Consider the following 20705-nt stretch of genomic DNA (forward strand, 5'->3'; position numbering starts at 1 on the left):
AGATTGCTCAGAGAATGAGGTAGAGATGAAAAAATAAAATGCTGAGTTGATAGAGTCTTTGTACAGAAGAAATTTAAGATTCAAGTTAAGTTTCAGTAAGTATGACTGTCACTTGATGATCAAGGATGAATGAGTAATTATGACTGAAAAATCTTTTGTAATTGGCTCATGTAAGACAGCTGATTTTCTCAATCTGTTGTTAAAATGCTTTGTAGTTCCTTTCTTAGTTGTGATTAACACTGAATCCTGTTCCCTAACATACGATATTGATTCTGTTTATTTTTGGTCTGCTGCTTGATCCCTCATTACTGTGATGCTCTGACTTGTTAGACTGTACGCCATGGTTTCCCCTATCAACCTTCAGCCTTGGCATTTGATCCTGTTCAGAAAATACTGGCCATCGGGACTCAGACTGGAGCACTAAGGCTGTATCCTTCTATATTCTGAAGTGGAATCATGCAAGTGATGTTTTGATTCAGCTGCTGGAACCATTCAGAAGTCTGGTGGGAACCAGGTATGCAGGAGGGGAGCAAAAAAGCTCTGTTTTCTGGTGGTGGGTGGCCTTGCTGTTCTGGTTGTTCTTTGTGTCAGTTCAAGTTGTATTAATGATGTGAGGTATGGCGGCTCAGTCCCTGTTATCTCAAGTTAGTATATATACCTTTTAAAGGGTTACTAGTGTGCTGACAGTTTACAGCAACTGACTGCAAATCTGGAGAGAGACCTGGGCTGAGCTCTGTTTTGTTCTTCTGCTGTATCCTCTGGGATTGAAAAATTCCGTGCTGTTTGGTGGAGTGTTTTTTTTTTTTGGTTGGTGGTTTTTTCTTTGATCTTGTTCTTGAGATAAGTTCTGCAACACTGTAGTTACCTGCTCCTGCTTCTGTGTTGCCAAAAGATCAAGTGGGGGCACTAAAGGGTACAGGAGTTGTATCTCACTAGTAGTTTCCACGTGACTGAGGTGAGCAGAATGAATTTGTGGAACAAAGCACCAGTAACCGTGCTTTGTTTTTGTTCACTAAAAAATGAACTACCTATATATTAATATGGTAGCATAGCCATATGGTACTATTCAAGCTATGTAATAACATATATGTTTAAACTTTTATTTTTAAAAGAAGATGCCCTGTGGATTCTTTAGTCCACGCTGCTATTGCCCAAACCTTACTTTTCAGCAGAAGAGAATGAATTGAATTCTCTGTGTTGAAATTGACTGGACTCTGACCTTTTTGGGGAGGGCTTATACCATCTTGCTAGAAAAATTGAGTTAATCCTCTTTAAACTGTAGGTAAATCTAATCTTTTCCTTTTGCTGCTTAGTAGTCTGCAAGTAGACCTCTTTTTATTTCCTTCTGTAACATCACTACTCTGTCTGTAAGGTTAATTGCCTTAAGAGGGTTGTCTTTTACAAGTTGAAAAATTAGAACTTCAGTATCAAATCTGAGGCTTAAAGAAGAGGCTGAAGTGAAGTAGCCTGTGTGGTGTCTCTAATGATGTCTGTTACGAACTCCCAAGATCTCTAATTCAAGTTATGAGTAACAGTAATGACCATGCAGTGCTTTTAATGCTATATTTGAAACTACCCTTAACTCCATGAATTTTGGTTTTAAAAAGGTGATAAAGCTGATTTAAATGGAAAATGAAGGGTGGGTGGTGCTGTTAAATATTTTCATATTGGTAGAATAGATGAGAACACAAACGGAGGCCTAAAAGTAAGCATTGAGGTTGGAGGGAAAGGAGAGATCAAAACGCACCTGTTTAGAGCTTACTTGCCTGTAATTTTGGGCAACATGATGTTGCAGTTTCGATAATGATGACTTGATAAAAACCTGTTTACTGGCACTAATCCATGACTACACCTGTGAATTCTCAGAGTGCAAATTGCTTTCTAAATAATCGAGAGAAGTATTGCAAGCTTGTGAGGGAAGAAACAGTTACTGTGGGAGGAAGCAGTAACGTTGTCGGCAAATGCGTTTCCTAAGGGAAGGGAAGAAGTTTCATGCAGAGGCTGAAATGCTTGTGCTCCCCCAACTTGATGAAGATGAATATTCTTCTCAGCACCTTGATGCAGGTCTCGATTCTTGGAAGAACCTGTTAAAAGCCCTCAGCTGATAGGTTAGCCCTGTAACCCCCCAACGCTGCAGAAGTTACATCTCCTTCAAATAGCACTTGCTATTTGGGATGGAGGAGCACAGGCGGAAGGAGTGGACTCAGACACTTTCCCAATGTAAAACCAGCTTCTCTTTCTGCCTAGTGAAACTGTTTGGAAGGAGTGAAATTTGCAAGAGTTGCTTATTTCATTCTATTGCTTAAAGATAAAAACACAACCATAAAGTACTTGTTGACTTATAGGATGGTTTACCTGCTAAGGTTTTTATCAACAATAGGTGATGTGCAAGTATTCATTAAAGTGGGAGTCACTCTTTAAAGTTGCAAAAGTGGTTTTAATTGAAATGAGGTGTGGACTAGAAAGAAAGAGAGTCAGTAAAGAGGTATTAATGGATAAGTAAATCCTAAAAGTGGAGAAAAGTCAATCCTCATTTTCTTCTGCGTTGGTGTTGTGAGAGTATAAAAGTAAGGGAATAATAGTGCTGCTTTCATTGCTTGCCAGCAGATGAGAGCTGGGTATTAGTGTTTTCCTTGCGTCTTTAAGCATTGGTGCATCTTGTCAAGCTTGCACTTTCTTCTTGTTGCAAGTAAGTGATCTGTGGAATTGTGAAGTGAGTTTTTTTTTAGAAAGGGTATTAAAGATGAAATATTCTTAAATCAAGGAATGAGCTAACCTGTTTTAGATTTCATTAATGTGTGAAGAAATTAATGTTACAGTCCTGATTGGTTTTGGGCTGTTTGTCAGCTAAACCCCTTCACAGAACATGTTCTCTGTATTTGAGCAGTCTGCAATTCAGGTATTTTAACTTCAAAACCAGTGTTGATTAGAACAGATTAATGTGAACAGGAATTTTCTTAACCGCACTCCCATCTCCTTCTTTACGAGGACTCTGTAACCACTAGTGGAGGAACAGAGAATTTTAATACACAAATACCAAATGTTGTGTCTAGTATTGATACAGTGAAATGTAAAAATAGAACTAAAGCTTTTTCTGAAGAAACAAAACCTGTGGATACATATATACCAAGTCAGTGAACTCCCAGTATATTTATCGGAGATAAAGACAGAATAACATCAACACTATTGAATTATCTGAATCCACAAAGTAACTGTGAAAATGGAAATACCTAAACTCCAGGTGGCACATTTCACTAATTGGATTAGAATTAGAATTTCTACTCTGTTAACATTCTTTGTTCCCAATCCTAGGCTTGATGGGTTAAAATTAGAGGAGAGTGTTGTGGATGTGGTGATTTAGTGTGCCAGAGGCAGGACTTTGCCTTTCTGCACCCATAAGCAGCAGCTGGTTCTAGAGGGAAAGGAGTGCATAAAATATTAGGAGGAGGAGACAGCTTTTACTGTAAAACTTAAACCTTATGAGTCACCAAAGTTACTGTTTGGGATTGTTCACTAGCTTAATTTGAGTGGTGTATTCCTTTAAAAAACAAATAAAAAACCCAAACAAACAAAAACCAACCAACCAAACAACAACAACAAAAAAAAAAAACCCAAAACCCAACAAAAGCAAACAAACAAAACTTGATTATATTTCTGGAGTTACTTAGAAATGTTTCTAACTCTGATTTAGCTAGCAGACTTAAAAGCAAGTGTTTCTGAAGCAGACTGATATTGCACAGATATTGTCCTTAATTAGTGAAGTATTTGATGCCCTTTGTAGAAAGGAACATTTTGAGCAATTCATAACAAAGGCTCTGTTCTTCTGTTTTCAGCTATGGACAGAAACTTGGTTCCTTTACTGTGTATGAGGGAAAGTTACAAAGTGTGTAGCTTAGTAGAATAGTAACTTTGGGGAGAGGTCAGATGCTGGACCTGCTACTCGACTATAGAACAGCCAGCTGACGTGACCCTCGCCGTGCCATTAGGATCTGTTGAAAATAGTGAAGCTGTTTGAGTCTGTCTGCTGTATTGCAGGGGAAATGCAGTGGTGAGGTAGGCACAAGAGTGGAAGCACAGCACTGACATAAAATCTTCAATTTATATATCTCGCATAAAACCACGCTCATCAGCTCATGCTGATGCAGTTGTTCCCTTGAGTTCGCGGTGCTGCTCAGAGGACACTTGTTCAGGCTGTTTGAGGTGGTTGAGTCTTGGCTGGTGGTCTGGCTCTTATGTGCAGCAACTCTGCTTCAGGTTCATCCTTCTGCGCGGTGCTGGGTGTTTGTGGATGTGTTTCCCACCAGGAGCAATTGTGCTCGTTATTGATTTCAGACGGCGGTGGTCAGTGTAAGCTGCTGGGGGCCTTATTTGTCGCTGCAGGCCAACCCCTTTGACTTTCTCCATGCCTAAAAGGATTTAGCTATTGTTACTAGGGTGTCCTTCACCTTTTGATCTCCTGCCCCAAATGTGTTAGAGATCAAGCAGTTAAAAGCACATCTGTGCTTTGCTTCTTTCCTGTGCGTACCCAAACCATTACAGGAGGGTGCATAGTCCATAGTTTTTAGGAAGTTTTGTGTATGATTATCTGTGCTTTGTTTTACCAGCAGATATAAAAACCCTCTAACGAGCTACAGTTGAGTATACGTACTCAAGGTTTAACTTGCCTGAATGGTGTAATTGGGTAGACTTCACCCTGTGACATCTTGGCATTGTTCAGTATCATAAGTAATAGCCCGGCTTCCATGCTGTCCGTTGTTTTCACTCTTCTGTCTAAAAGCCCCTCTGGAAGTCAGATGTGATCGGAACAGGGCAGCGTTTAAATTGTGAAGAGGTTTGAGAAAGGTGAAGTGGACTTTTTCAGGATTTGTCTGTCTTTAGGATGATGTTTCCTCAGAACATTTAAATTACTAATTGTACAGGGCTGTGGATTTAATAGTCAGCTGAGCTTTTTTGTTTGCTTTTATAGGAGGGAGAATAAGCTTTGACGCTAAAGCAGAGAATTTGAAGGAAATCTCCTCTTCCCTGCTGTTTAACTGCTCCATCTTAAACAAGTTTCTTCTGTGCTTTAATTTCTCAATAGCAAAACTAGGACAGTATATCAAATTAGATATTTTGATTGTCTGCCAACATGAATGCAATATCTTTATTGGTGCTTCATGCCTTTAAAAATACTCATTTGCAGCTTGGAGCTCAGTTTCTCTTGATAGAGAGAATTCTGAAAAGGAAGACCACTTCCACTAGAAATTCTTGAGAATAAAGGGGATACTTGTAGAATAAGTGGTGTGCCTTCCACACAGACCAAATTATGCCTACGACTCCTTATTCCCAAGCAGAATAGGTTCTTTAATTAAAGTTGAGGGGTTTTTTCTGTTACAAACCCAGTTCCCAAGAAGGGGAAAAGTTAGGTTGTTTGTCATTCTGTCATTAAATATCTGAAGATCCCCATCATTCTGAGCATCAGCGTGTGTTCATTTCCCCCATTCTCTTCAGCAGTAAAAGATGACTTTTATGGAAGCAAATGGCTGAAATTTTTATGTATTTGAGGCACATAAAACTTGCTTTCTGTGACTTCCATTCTCTTGCCTTTGTGAGAAAGTCACAACTGTTTTTCTTTCATCAAAATAGCTGAAAGCCTGCATGCATGGTTCCATGTAATCAGTTTCTGATAAAATGTTACTGCATCTGGGTAGTTTTGCTGTAGATGTATACCAAAAGGTTCAAGCAATGCAGTGAATTTTCTGGAGCTCTAACAAAATTCTACTTCAAACTTGTGATGTTGTTATATCCATTAAAAATACTTTTCCTTTGGGTCATTCAGACTGTGCCAAACAGTCTGTCTGGGTTTCTTTTTCCTATCACTGAAACATCATCCTGAGGTGGTGTTTTGTTTTGTTTTTTTAAGTAGCTCTACACCTGCCCTTTCTCCTTTCTGGAGGAGGGGCAGTAGGGCAATGGCTGGAGGTGCATTTACAGTATGCAGAACAAAGATTGCAGTTTTTCAAACCAAGCATCTAACTGTCAAGTTGGAACGGCTTCAGGCAGGAGGCTGGACCAGATGAACTTGGGAGGTCCTTTCCAATCTAAATTATTCTGTGATTCTATCTATTCTGTGAATATATCAAAGTCAAACTAAACTACAGTTTTGTGGATTGTTGGGGTTTTTTGGCATTTGTAAATTGAAGGGAATAGGCTCAACCTTTGCCAACGTTCTTCTGGACTTCAATCAAATCTTTTTTTTTGAGTACATTGGTAAAGCTACTAAAGTATTGCAGTAGTGTCATGCCAGAGAGAATGCGTGATTATCTGTTAATAAGAAAATATTTATTGGCTATCTTGCCACCCAATTCACAGAATAGTTTAAGCAAAAAAACTACTTTGCTTAAAATACACATTAATATTATCACATTTCCTTTTCCTTTAACACTACCACATTTCTTATCATCCAGCACTTGGTTTGTGTGTGTATCATTAGTTCTCTGATGTCTTTCTTTCAGTGAAAAAATCCCCTTCCAATAAATGAAGAAAATCAACTACCTTTGATTATTCTGAAATTAAGTAAGTCCAAAATGCCATGATGAGACATGTAACTCTTAAAAATGTATGGAATTACAGCAAGTTAGTCCTACACAGAGAAAGCTGTGACTGAATTCTTTGTAGTACATAGGATGATGTATTTGAATCTATGGTTACACTTGTTGGAAGACTTGGTGGTACTTCCATTAAAGCAAGAAAACGGAATAGGTCCTTGATTTGATGTATTATCATGTATACTGTAGTTTTACTAAACAGCTTTTAGTAGTAATTGCTTTTGTTCAGAAATACCTGAAGTAGAACAGTATTAAATCTCATAATGTGATTTACAAAAATGAACCTTAGAGTTAAAACTTTTCTTCCCTGTAGCTATTTTACTGACAAAAATAAAGCTGAATGTGTATAGCCTTGCAGCTTCAGGCTTGCTGGGTCATAGCGAGCTTGGGAAGGAAATGTCTTCAGAAAGCACGCAGTTGGGAAGGCTGCGGCTGTTACTGTGGTACTAGCACAGCCTGTGTCCTTGTACCTCTGAGCTGTTGGTGAGGCACTGAGGTGGTGTGGATTGTATGATCTGATGATGTTGGGGTAAAATCTAACAGGCAATTGGACAGTTGAGACCCGGTTTATGCTTTCAGACTTCTGGTGCAGTGCTCAATTCACTAGGCTCTTAATTTGACGTTTTGCTGGATTTGTCCTTTCTCACTGTGGAAGGGCTTTCAGAACTGAAGTGGTGTTATTGCTCATTTCTTCTCCTGCAGCAGTTTCAGTAAAGTCATGTCTGGAAGAGTAGAAGCAGCTCACGATTTGAAATGTGATAAAGAAAGCTTGAGAGCACAAATCAAGATTGCAAACCCTTCCTAACAAAACTTCCTGTCTGGCAAATTTTGTAACTGCATTAGACTTCTAAGTGTCCAGGTCTCTTATTTTTACAGAAGTTTCACAAGACAAAGATAGGCATTCTTAGACATTACCTTTGAAGTGACTACAAGTGCCCTCAGTTATTATTTTTATTTCCTATTGTTCTTATAGAACTGTTTGTTGCTTTTTTTGTTTTTTTGTTTTTTCTCAGTTTAATGGAACAGTAAAAACCCACGTTATTTATCAGGGTTCCCATAGCCCATCTGTTTTTGTAGGGTTATATGTGTAGAAGCTCAGTGAAAAACAGAATAAAACTTGTGAATTATTACATTTTATATGAAGTTAAACAAAACTATAAGACACAGATTTTTGGGAACAGTTCACTTTGTCTTTAGTCTTAGCCAGCTGGTAATGGTTTCACATTTTGAAAAAAATGGAGTCCTTAGCAGTTTTGAGCGAGTTAATTCTGTGGTAGTCTTTATCTTTAATCTTGAGTCATCTTTTTTTCCTCTTGCTACTCTTGATGTGGTCGATCCTGGAGTGTATCATCAAACTGATCATTATAATTTTTTTAAAAATGCAAATTCTTAATCCTGCAAAGTACATATGGATAAGTAGACAAACCTGTACTTCTCCAGGGGTGTAATTCTTTGACATGAAGTTTATTTGTTTGCCGGCCTGAGGAAGAAGTTTGTGGTACTTTGTGAACCAAGATCACATATGAGAGCGCATTGCTTACCCGCTGCCCGTATGCTGTCTTTCAGCTGAATTTATCTTGTTTTCACAAAATCACACAGAGTTTTGATGAACCGTGAGATTAAATTGTGGTGTTGTAATTGGTACTTGAATGCTAATCAAGCATAGCCTCTTAGTATTCAAGGGGTGATAACTTAGGTGACCTCTTTCATGTCAATGCGTCTGTCATAGGCGCTTGATGATGATACAGTTTACATGTTTATTGAAGGGAACACTAAGTTACTGCTTCTGTTGACTTCAGTGCAAATACAGGTGAGGGTCTAATGACAATTTAGAGCTCTGGTAGTGATATTTGTATCACTGAATTTAGGCACAGTTTAAAATAAGGTCTTGAAAATAGTTAAAACTGAAATATTTCACTAGTGAGGACTGTGGTAGAGTGGGATAATTCCTTATTTAGTAGATTTCTAAAATATGCATCAATTCTGTCAGCCTCTGGAGACCCATACTGAACCCTGATTCATCTTGATTTTTACAATGCTTTAACAAAAATACTTTTTCTATGGCTATCATTTAGCCTGTTCTGACATGTTGATGTTCAGTTTAAGACTCTCTGCCACAAATGAGAACCATTTTGTCTTACAGTTAAAATCTCTCTTTAGTAAGAGATTCCAAAACTGCTTTTATGTCTGAGATACGTACAACTTGATGACAGCCTTGGTTTGCATACTAGTTGATCTAGCTTAATCACCTCCTGCAAAGACTTGTAGTCTACTTTGAATCTCTAAAAAAAAAAAAAAATCCAGTTATTGATAGTGCTTTTATTGAGGCAGCTGTATCAATTGCTGAATTAGGAATTATTCTAATATTTAGTAAAAAATTTTCGCGGAAGTTCAAGAATAGATCTTGCCTAGTTATTTGTCCACAGTAGTTCTACTCTTTATCAGTGGTTCTGTACTTAGGGATTTTTAAATTTACTTTGAATTTTATCTTAAGTGTCACTAATAGTGAAAGTCGGTGAAACTTGAAGTGTGTGTCTGCTAGTATAGAAAAGAAAGTGGAAGATCAAATGCTTTGAGGAATGCTAGGTTATGCTGATTGAGTTAACTAAAACATATGAAACATTTTTTGTAGTAACAATGATGTTGATCTTGTGATAACTGAAAAAGTGCAGTCTGAAGTGTTGTAGTTTGCGTGATCAACTACTTGATTGATCACTGTTCTACAGAGAAGTTGATAGAAGTAACTAAAGGCTATTTTTTATTAATTTTACTGAATGTCATGGGATTTTGTTTCATAAGTGCCTTAAAGGTAGTGACAAAACTTGGTTTTTGTTTGGGCAACCTGAAGCTTAATTTCCTTCTAAAATTGAGATAATTGCAGAGACCACTACTGCCTGTCCCTTGTTCATAAGAGCAATGCTGGTGGAGAGAGGAGGTTGGGTTCGCCCCCACAAAGGCTGTAGACCAAGCTCACCCTTTTGTAAGGTATCTCCCATGGATTCTCCAAGAGCTGATTGTGGTCTCCTGCTCCTATATTGGTGTGAAAAGTCTTCACAAGAGCTGTTTTAACCAGGGAACTAAAAAAAGGATGCAGATCCAAAGGAAGCAAGGCCTTTGTACTTCTGCTTAGCGAGCTACTATCTTATGTGGTGTGACTTGTGCCGTTTCAAGCAGGGATTGCATTGCTTCTTGACGCTGCTGCCAGGCTTGTACTCTATATGCATTTGATTAACATTGTTTCATCTTTGGTTTATGTTAAGATGATATATTTAACACTTCAAGGGTAGCCAACTGAAGAGGTAATGCAGCTGGTATCCAATGTTTCCGAAAACCTTTTCTACTGAAGGTCCTGCCTGTTTTCCACCTAGTAACAACCTCTCGTAGTCAGCAGCAGCAGATGGACAAAAGTGATTTGCGTTTTTCTACTTGCTTATTAGAGAAAAATAATAGAATGCTAATTTTTGTGATCACTTAATGTCAAATTGATAGGATTAGCATGCCTGTGATTTTTTTTTTTTAGCATATGCTCTATCCAGTCTTACTACCTTGTTAAACAGAGCAGATGTTCATCTTCACAGTTGAAAAACATTCTTGACTGAACTTTGTAGTGTTGATATTAGAAGTACAGTCACTAAGCTTTAGTGATGCTTATTAATATGCAGGATGGGCTGCATAGCAATAACTTGTGAGATTAGCTTCACAGCTGCCCTTAAATGTCAGATGCAAAGGAAAGCCACCAAAAAAAGCCCCCAATAAACTTCCTTTGGAGTGACTAAATATAATGAGATATTTTTGCTGTCATGGTGAATATGCACTCATTCTTTAAAATAATTAGGTGGGAAACATAACACTTAGAAAATAAATCCTGGTGAGTTACTAACCTGGAAAAAGAGACATCGGGTAGCGTACCTCTTTAGGGACATTACTAATAAGACTGTGTGCTCTGTTTTCATAAGGACTGCTGGCCAAAGGAAATAGTGTTCAAACAGCAGCTATTCACAAAGAATACTAGCATTTTCTTAAACTTGTTTTGTACTTAGTTCTCTATCTTTCAGTTTAAAATAAACAAACATAGATTGGAAAACTTTTTTCACTTGCCCACAGTGTATGTGGCTGCCTGGGATTTAACTGTTATACTTATTTTCTTTCAGGAGTTGCCCATAGAAGTATTGTGAATATAGTCCCAATTATGTTAATAGTCCAAGTGACAGTAAAACAAAAAAGTAAAACAGAATGAGATTTATACGGGCTTTAGAGGATGCTGTGAGGAAGAGGCAGAGGTTGACTTTTACAACATTGTTTCTTTTCTTGCTTGAGTAGCAAGGGGCAAAAACTACTTAACTTTTGAACTGTGGCAGTTTAAAAGAACTGTGGTAAAATAAAGGTTTTTTGTTGATTTTTTTTTTTTTTATAAAAACACTCTGCCAATAACTTCCAATTTTAATACTGTTCTGGGTAAAAAGGAAAAAATAAATGTGGGGAGAAGGTGGCATTTCCTGATCAGACTTTACTGCCTTTCAATGATCTGTTCTTTCTGCTGACATTTCCTAGCGGGAGCAGCCTGTCAGAAGGTGCTAACAGTGAAGCTTGGTTGCAAAATATTTAGGAGCTGCAGTTTTGCACTTTAGCATATCATAACCAGAAGCAGTTCCAGTACTTTGTGACAGTCTTGTTGTGCATAACTAACAGTGCACTCTGTCACTCCAAGACTGGGTTTTTGATGACATTTATGCAGCCTCTGTAGTTTTCTGTAGAGAAACTGACGGAAACTTAGTGAACACATCTCTTTCAATGCATGTCTTCTTTAATGCAGGAGAGTTACCTGTAACGCATCCAGTGTAGTATTCATGCTAGCAGCCGTAAAAGCCCCTCTTACAGCAGTTTGCAAATACAGCTCTGCAAAAATAAAAACTGAACTTGTACAGATCTGCAAGTACATCGCAGCTGGCGCATAGCTATAGTTGGACAGCCAAGTGATCAATGTTTGTATGTATCAGTATCTGTTTGGTCCCCTGCTTTGGAGCAGAACTGGCTTGTATTTGCAGCAGACTTTATTTAAAGCTAGCTCTATTTTAGTACCAGAGATTACAATTCCAAAGGGGCCAGAAATGTGATGGTGTGTGATTTAAATGTGAATATATGGTAGTCACTGAAAAAATTGTTTTGATGGAATTTTCTCCATTACAAAATAGGTAAAAATGAGGCTGTTATTACTCCTGCACCTGAGGGTAAAGGCATCTGCCTTGGCATAATAAGCACTAGAGGTGATCACTGTCACTAGTTCTCTGGCAAATAGGAGCTCCCTGCATTTCATTTCAGTAGACCGAAGTTGTAGAAATCCTTACTATTTTCTTAAGGCAATGGACAGGCTCTTCTCCTGTAAATGCTCAAAAGTGACCTTAACTTATCAGTGTCTAGTGCACCATGGCGTGGGCAGAATACTTACAGACTTGAGCTGTGACCTTGGTGAAATGTTTTTAAAGAAGGCTGTTTCTAAAACAAGGAGGAGGGAGGTATTTTGTTCTTGCCTACCTACAGGCTTTCATAACGCAGTTAAAGTTGGGTTGTCCTTTGCAGATGCAGTCTTCCCCTATTTTCAAGATTGACCAGGGGGCGGGGGGTGTGGGAAATCAATTCCTAGCTGGACTGCAGAAACTTGGGAGACACTCCTTCAGTTCCAAGAAAAAGTTTTATGTATAATTTCATAGTAATTCACCTGTCTGAATTCAAGCTGATATTTACTTGAGGTATATATAATACCTAGTGTATTATATATGTAGAAACATATTTAATGTGCTATATTATATGCAATATATACAATATATTAAAGAAAAATAGGATTGGCTTCAAATATATCTTTACTGAGACATAAAGACCACAGCAGTCGACGTACAAAGCTTCAGACCAGTGGATAAGTGGATATGTATTTTCTCTGAACCAACTACTGAAACTTGGCTTTTTGATGTGTTTTTACAAACCTGCCTAACAAACTCAGAAGAGCATGGTGAACAAAAGAGCATCATTTTGCTGTAATATAGGTCCATGGTGTGTCCACATCTTGAATCTATTGTTTTCCTGATTTCTGCGTATTAAGTGACACAGATTAAAAGAAGAGAAACTAGTATTGTTGAGAATGGAGTGGCTGCCTTACAAGAGGGCTAACAATGCCTGGTCTCCTCAGCTTAGAGAGGAGGAGAAGGGGTAAATATGATCAAGGGTTGTAAAATCAAGAGGACACTAGTTAAAATGTATGCTCAGCTGTCATTTAGCAAATTTGCAGTGCAAAAGCTAGGGGACATTCACTAATTCAAAAGACATACAAAGCAACTTTAATTTGAATATAGTGAGTAGTGAAATTCTAGAGTTTGTGGGTGTGGGAGATGGCGTTGGCAGGCTGTACTGGTGCCTTTGGGAGGGGAATGGACAAACGTGCAGACAATGGCTCTATAAGCAAATGCTAAAGGGACTAGGTGGTGATTTGCCCTCTAACATACCTAATCCACCAGGGGTGTTTGGTTTGGGAGTGGAAGGGGAAGAGGCTGCAAAAGTGACCAGGCTTGTGTGCTCTCCTTAAATAACATCTGTTGCTGCAGGAGGCATTGCTAGGGTACATGGACCTCTGGATGGAGTCAGCAGGGTGGCTCCTGGGCTCTTAGTCTGGCTGACTCCTGTCAGAGCAAAGAATGCCTTAACTATGAAGTCGTTCAACAGTATGGTTGCACAAACTTGTTCGTTTCAACTCAGTACTTCGCACTGTAATCACTTTTATAAATGCAGCTTAAAATTTTGTCAACTTCTTTGGTTTGTTAGCAAGGAAATGATCTTTGCTGCTTAAGCAAAATTTATCAGATGCTTGAATAGCTGATGAAACAGTTTCTGTGATATGGTAAAACATGAAATGCCAAGAGTGTTGGTGTGGTGTAGTGGTGAGTTTTAATGTCAAGGAAGTTGATGTGAAAAGCTGAGTGGGGTGATCACACTGTGATCTGATAATGTTCTCTGTTTTCACTTTTTTTTGTCTGCAGTGGAGCTTACTGTTGCAATTAGAAGGGAGTCCTGGGCAAGGTCAGAAAACAATGGCCTTGAATAAGTTTTAAAGGGGAAAAACTTTTTGTGCTATTCTTCAAGTGTCATAGTGTGCTGTTACAGAAGTTGTATCCAATTTGACAAAGAGGATGGTACTAACGCTGTTCTATCTACAGAGTAATGGGTTGGCATTTTTGGGAACATACTCTCACCTACTGTAGGAAATCTCATTCAAAGAGACTTCTTGCAAAATATTCTTGAAATTATATTTAGTGTCAAATTTAAGTTTAGCAGATTTCAGTTACAAATTGGGTAAAATACTTAAAAGCACAGTGTGAAAACCACATCCACGTAGTTTGTTCTACAACCCCCGCTCCTCCCAAGTAGGGAATCCTCTGTATTCTGAAGCTTCTCATTGTCTGTTATAGTACATGAAAAGCATATAATTCACTTCTGATTAAATTAAACTCAGTTGGGATTACTTGTTGTTAGTGTTGTTTTAGTGTATTAATGGTGAATCTTTAGAGATGATCAGTTTTAAGTGCATTCTGAATGATACTGAATCATTACAAATATATTATTTTCCGTTCCTAATACATTTTAAAAAATATTTAGTAATCTACACTTCCAGACTTATAATGCTTCAAAGAATTAAAGTGAATCTGCATGCAATTGGCCAGTAAAGATTAGCTTTTTTTGGGAAGGGAAGAGACACTTAGCTTTTTCTCTTAATACATATGTGACTTGAATTTATCTCTGGTGGAATTCTTTACCAGCAGGAAGTCTAATGCTTTTCTTGAAATTTTTTTTCAGTTCACACAGAGCTATTGTCCACTGTAAATATAGAACAGGATTACTTGTTCCTGTTTAATATTGCCATTCTGCTATGCTAACATTTGAAAAACAAAAACCAAAAACTTTGCATGGTACCTTGTAGAGATGGTGTTTATTCTCCTCAAACTTTCCTAGCCAAATCTTGGAAACAATAGTTTCCCCCTGTGTTTTTGTTACTTTTTTTTTCTAGAAGATGTTTAAGGAGAAACATCACAGCTGATTTAGTCTGACAGATATCCATTTAAATGTTTACTACTCCACCTTTTATTGAAACTCCTGTGTTTTTACTCCTCAGAGCACGTGTAAACCTCCTGTTGCAGTAGCTGTCTGGGAATTACATTGGGGGTTTCCTCTTGTATTTTTTGATGGAAGGTGTTACAGAAGTGAACTTGCAAAATGAGTTAATTTCATTTTCTCTATTGCTGTGCAGAAAAGGCTGTCTGACACTCAAAACATGGAAACATTTGTTCTAATGAGAATATCTTAAGCAATGAATTACTCTGTGTCAGTGCAGGTTCTCCTGACTCAGAGCAGGTCTGGACTGACGAGGCTGCAATGACCTGGATTTGCTGCTCAGAAACCATCTGGAGGTGGGATGAAGAGTCCTGTTCCAGACAATACTTGTCTTTTGTCCGAGCCCCTGGATATTTTCATGTTATAGCATTTCTGACACGCTGTCTTCCACAGCTGGAAATTTCCCTAGAGAAGGTGGGAAACCCTGTCCATTTGACATCTGTAACTTCAGGCTTTGACATTAAAACCTCTGTAAAGCTCTGGGCTGTGGTGATAGTCTACCTCAAACAGTGTTTGATTTTTTTTTTTAATGTCTTTTTAAAATGTTGTTTGTGGAGCTATTACTGTGACTAGTGATGATGGTAGAGGTTACTTTTTTTGGAAGATGTATGATTGCTAAGTTTTTAGTTTTAACTAAGCAGCAGCCACTTCACTCTATTGGACTGGTTCTCTCGTGCAAGTAAGTTGCTGAGGATTCCAGTGGGAACCAAATTGCTTAAAAAAAAGTTTAAACTTCCTTAGTTTTGTACTTAACAACTGTCATTTCAAAGGTAATAATTTTCTGAGAAATCTGGCTGTATTTCTCTTCAAGCACATCTTTGTCCAGACTTGCTCTTTACCATGCCCTCTTTTTACCATTTGAAAAAAGGGGGAGGAACAGTGGAAATGTCAATGCCTTCTCTTGGCATTTGGGGAGTGGGGTGGTAATGGAGACAGCAGCACTGCGTGGAAAGGAAAACCTCTACTCTGTTTCTGCAGCCTTTCCTTGACTATGCAGCAAATGTAGACAGATACTCAGCTTTCTTTACCCTTTCCTTGCCCCTAATAAATAAGAGATCAATCTATTAAATTGCATGTATGTTTTTTTTAAGGCAAAAATCTCATTCTTGCAGAATTACTGCAAGATATTTCAGTTAAGCTACAGGATTTTGGAGGAACATTGGAAGTGCTGAGCAGCATATACAGGTATAGCTCTGCATCTTTGAAGGACTTGAAACTGCCATTTCCCATATATAACACTTCCTTCAAACCATCATATGAAGAGAATGGGGTTTCCCCTTTCTTTCAAACTAGAACAGTTTCAGTTATAGGAAGGGAGCTGTAATTTAGGGATACTCATTATTTTGGATACTTTCATGTAGAGGAAAGAAACAGACATTTTATCTGTGGAACCTGGCTCTATCTTGTAGTATAATTTTAAAAGTTACAACACGCAGGTAACGTTTCCTGTGATTTCAGGATTTTATACAGACTTCATTTTAGGATGTTGAGGTAATGCTGCCAACTTTCTTTTGATGGGATATGGGCCTAATCTGGGTTTCTCCCCTCCTTTCAGCTTCCTGTTTTCATAAAACCTACAGCCAAGTATTATCTGCAAGACAGTAACTTCTTCCTTTCTGTCAAGGTTGATCAAAATAGCTCTTCAGCCTCAGAAATTCCTAGCAAATGACAAGTAAATCGAACAGTCTTGTAATAGTAGGGTAGATGAGCACTGCCTGAAATATCAGACATTAATTGGAATCCGAGGGGAACTGGAAGTATGCAAGGCTAAAAGATGAGATTCTCTAAAGTATCAAAAAAAATTATAAAACCACCCCTCACTGAAGCTAGATTTGCAAAGTAATAGCTTCCCTTCGTCTAGTAGTTAAAGTGTCTACTAGAAAAACTGCAGGAAAGATGCATAGGAGAACAACCTTGGACTGTGATTTTTCTGTTGAATTGTTTTATATGCTTGTACAGTCTTAAACTAGGCTGTGGGTACTTGAAGAGTCTCATAACAGGCTCTGAATTATCCCATTCCCAGTGTTAATAAAAGCCATTCTGTTTCTGACATCCACAGCCTGTACAAACCAGTAGCTCTGTGCGTATGCTTTCTTGGGAACTCGTTAGCACTGTTGAGTGTTGCGTTTCTCGGGGCCAAAGAAAGGACCCATCTGAAATCCAAGTACATGGAGAAAGAGCAAACTACAGGATCTAAGGTGGCATCTGCAACAAGTTTAAAAAGAAGAGCTAAGATGGAATGAGTAGTGTTAATTTTAATGCTATGCTTCACATTTGGACAATGTCAACCTCTTGATAGTCCTTCTCAAGTTGGATTTCTGGTAAACACAAACCACAAAAATACCACTTCATGCAACACTGATATGCAGCTATTTTTGTGGTGTGAAATGAAGCTATGTGTAATAGCACAAATGTCTGGACAAAATAGCAAGGTAAAATTACAGGTGTTTCAACAAAAAAACATAGTGATCATTCTTAATATTTTTGTCATGTAATAAACTATTTTTCTGCGTTCTGTGAAAAGCACAAAAAAATTAAGAAAAACACTGAGTAGGAAGTGGTTTTGCATGTTAAACATAAGAATTCCAGCTCCAAGGTACCCTTGTTTATGTGAGGACATAATTTCTTCTTTTGATGTTGGTGGAAGAGTGCCATCTACTGAATAGCTTGAATTGTACCTTAGTTTTTCATTTCTGGTGGTAATTTTGAGCAAACCTTCTATAAAATTGTCACTACTACTTTGGTGAAATAATGAGCTTCTCAGCTCCTTTGATTTGCAAAACTAAAAATTATGCTACAGTGGAACCTGAGGAGACTTAAAATAAAATTGAAAACACTGTTCTTAGAAAAACTATATTGCACAATACTTGTAGCAATGAGAGGATAGTCATTGGTGGCTCACATATGTTTGAGGCTAATCTTTAAAATCTTAAGTGTCATTTTGAATGGAGAAGGTTTAAGGTAGGCAAACTTCAGGGAAATTATCTCCTGAGACTCATTTATTGCATTGTGTTTGAATTGGGATTTAGACACTGCTAGCTGAAATATTTAAAAAGCAATAGCAGCAGTACTGCTTGTGAAATCACTTTGGGTATTTGGAAGATCTTCCAGCTTGTGGCCACGACCACTAAGACTCTGGAGGCAGATTGTCAAGTTGGTGTAGACAGAGAGGTAAACTTGTATCTACCACCTTGATTTGGGGTCAAAGTTTCTACTTCTTGTCTATACAATGGAATTGTTGGTATTTCTAATCTGTGAGCTTCTTAACACTTCACCAAGTGGCTTTGCTCATAAATATGTCAAAAAGCTGCATAAGCAAAAAACTTGCTATACCTGCCTCACTATATTAATAAAACTCCTAGTGATGAACTGAAACTTTCTCCAAAAGGTTGTTTGGAAGAGGGAGTTGTTTCTGGCATTGGTACAAGGCAAAATGGTGTGGGAAGCAGAAGGGTGGATTTAAGCCTCATCCAAAAGGTAGCTGTTGAAGGATTGTGTCCAAAGGGGAGGAACTAGTATCAGTACTGAGAGACAGACCACAGCAAAATCAGGGGGAGAAATTCATACATGTGACCAACTTAAAATTTAACTTAGGGTGGACTTTAAGACCTCTTCCTCATCCAGATTTACCAGCACTCTGATATATTTTTAGTTCTGTCTTTCTCAAAGCAAATGAGTAAATGTGGATATCTAAAGACTGATAAATTGAATAGCAAAAGTGAAGAATGGGGCAAAACGTGGTTTGGGATAAGAGAAAAGCTAAAAGGGATTAATAGTTACTTTGGGAAATAAGGCATTGGTGCTGAAGGGAAAGATGATGTGAGAATAACAGTTTCTGTAAAAGGAAAGAAGTATTAACTGAGTGATAGCAGAGGATCAGGGCGGGGGGCGGAGCTGGAAACAGTGTAGCTTATGTAAGTTTTAATAGTACCTGTGATCCTACTCTAACCGCAAAATGATACAAAAGGTTAATGAGATAAAAGTGAAACTAAAACTTGGCAGACTAGGCTAGCTACTGCTCACTTTGTAGGGAGGGGATTGAAGAATGGGCTTGCACTTGAACAAACCTGAGATGGAATGACTAGCGTTACAGTTAGTGTCTTCTGTCACCAGTATCCTGTAGTCAGTGACTTAAAAATAACTGAAGAGGGTTTGTTTGACAGGCAAGAGTTAAGGGAGGTATTTTAGATTGTGTTGTGTGAATCAAGAGACTTCTGGATCTAGCCAAGAATTGCTTTGCAGTCAGCAATTGGTGCTGACAGACAAAAATTGATTGTCAAGGATTGGCAATGTTCTTTGAAAATGTTGAATTGTCATTCTTATTAGATGATATCTATGGTTCTTTATGCTTTCATAAGTTAAGCTAAATAGGTATATAAATTCACTTAACATCTAGTTCAGAACATTACGTTTGTTAATGCTGCTGTTGGCAATGTCTATACAAAATATTTGGACACTGGGAAGAGACCTCATTCTTGCTCCAAGTATTCCTTAGTTCCAGGAGTGTAGAATGGCCCTGCCTTTAGTCTTGGCCAAGGAGCTATGGACATAAGAGGAAGAGCCTCGTTAATTATTAATACTGTGATATAGTGTGTGCTATTAAAGGATGGATGAGGTAGGATATTTGTAATCACTTGTTAAAATTTGACATGAAAATTAAGCTGGTTTAAATGGATGACAGATGAGGTCGACTTGGAAGCATGCAGCAGAATACAAAGATTTTGCCTCTGAATTTCGATCAAGATCTTCCAAAAGATATAATTCTTTCCTAGGTTTACTCTTCTGTATATAGTCTTTGGAAAAACTTAGAGTTAAGTTACCACCTATTTCACTGCATCTTGTGTAGTCAGAGTCGTCATTATGTGTATGTATTTGTAGCAATTTCCTTCTTTTTCCCCTTGTGTTGGACCATTCTCCTTTCCTTTGATCTGACCCAAAAAAGTACCAGATTAGTCACCTTTTTTGCATTGTTAGTGCTGAAATACAGCTTTTAGACTGAAGTAATAGAACCTCTTACTAGTAGAAGCTGCATCAGAAAACAAAGTGACTAAAATCAAGGAAAGCCTGTAGTCTTGTTAGCTTTTTGAAAGTCCTATGTTGTTTAGTCTAAATTGATATTTTTACGTCCTTATTTAACAGTATGCTTTGCTATCTGTGAATTATGCATATAGAAACTTTTCATTAAAACCAGTTCTGTTTCTTGTTTGATTTTAAATCACAGATTTTTAATCCTGTTTGCATTTGTACTACTTAATTACATCTTGTTCTAACGAATGAATGCCTCTCACTGGCAGCTATGAGAAAATTCTACCAAATGCAGCCTCTACAGAAAATTTGCTGGCACTTTTTATAGCTGTTTGGGAAATACTGTATTGATGCATGTTTCTGTAAGCAACTTTGAAGTTTAAGGTGTACTTTAACTCCTAGCTGTTATCATTGTTAAAAATGGATGTGATATGAACAACTGCTTACTATCCACTCCCTATCAGTTTCCGTGAAAGCTACTTCAATAATTGTTTAATTTTAAAATATATAACTCATACTAACTTAAGTAAAAAAAAAAAAAAGTTTTAAGCTTTAAAGTTGCTGGAAGTTCCTCGATAGAGAAACCAGTTAATTAATTTTAACTGAGATCTATGTACTTTTTCAAAACAGATCTCCCTTTTTACCCTATCAGTCAGATTTATACATATATTTTTTTTTTAAGTTAACATTGAATTGGTTGGCTTCTGCTGTTTAAAGGATATGGGCATTGTTTCATAAACGAAGCAAATACTTAGAGAAGTTCATCTGCATTTATGCAGGAACGGATGTTGTTGGTAGCTGGTTTGGAAGCTGAGAAATCCAACTTCCAGGCAGTTGTGTAGTCATGGCTTCACTGGAATTTCTAAAGCTGCTGTAGCAAACAATAGTAGTTGGGTGTAACCTGTTGAGGTGATACGGTATTTGTAATAACGTCTAACA

General features: G+C 37.8%; 1 protein-coding gene across 1 annotated transcript in view; it reads left to right on the forward strand.

Annotated features, from left to right (window-relative positions):
* Positions 1 to 334: 334 nt before the first annotated feature.
* LOC104462992 (syntaxin-binding protein 5) overlaps positions 335 to 20705 on the forward strand; it is a gene marked incomplete at its 3' end in the record, with an annotated part of 81010 nt that continues 60639 nt past the window's right edge. Inside the window, exon 1 of the mRNA XM_010075159.1 lies at positions 335 to 428. The remainder of the gene's footprint in view (positions 429 to 20705) is intronic.

The sequence above is a fragment of the Pterocles gutturalis genome, unplaced genomic scaffold, assembly GCF_000699245.1.
Source record: "Pterocles gutturalis isolate BGI_N339 unplaced genomic scaffold, ASM69924v1 scaffold10767, whole genome shotgun sequence".
In the NCBI taxonomy this organism is placed as follows: domain Eukaryota; kingdom Metazoa; phylum Chordata; class Aves; order Pterocliformes; family Pteroclidae; genus Pterocles; species Pterocles gutturalis.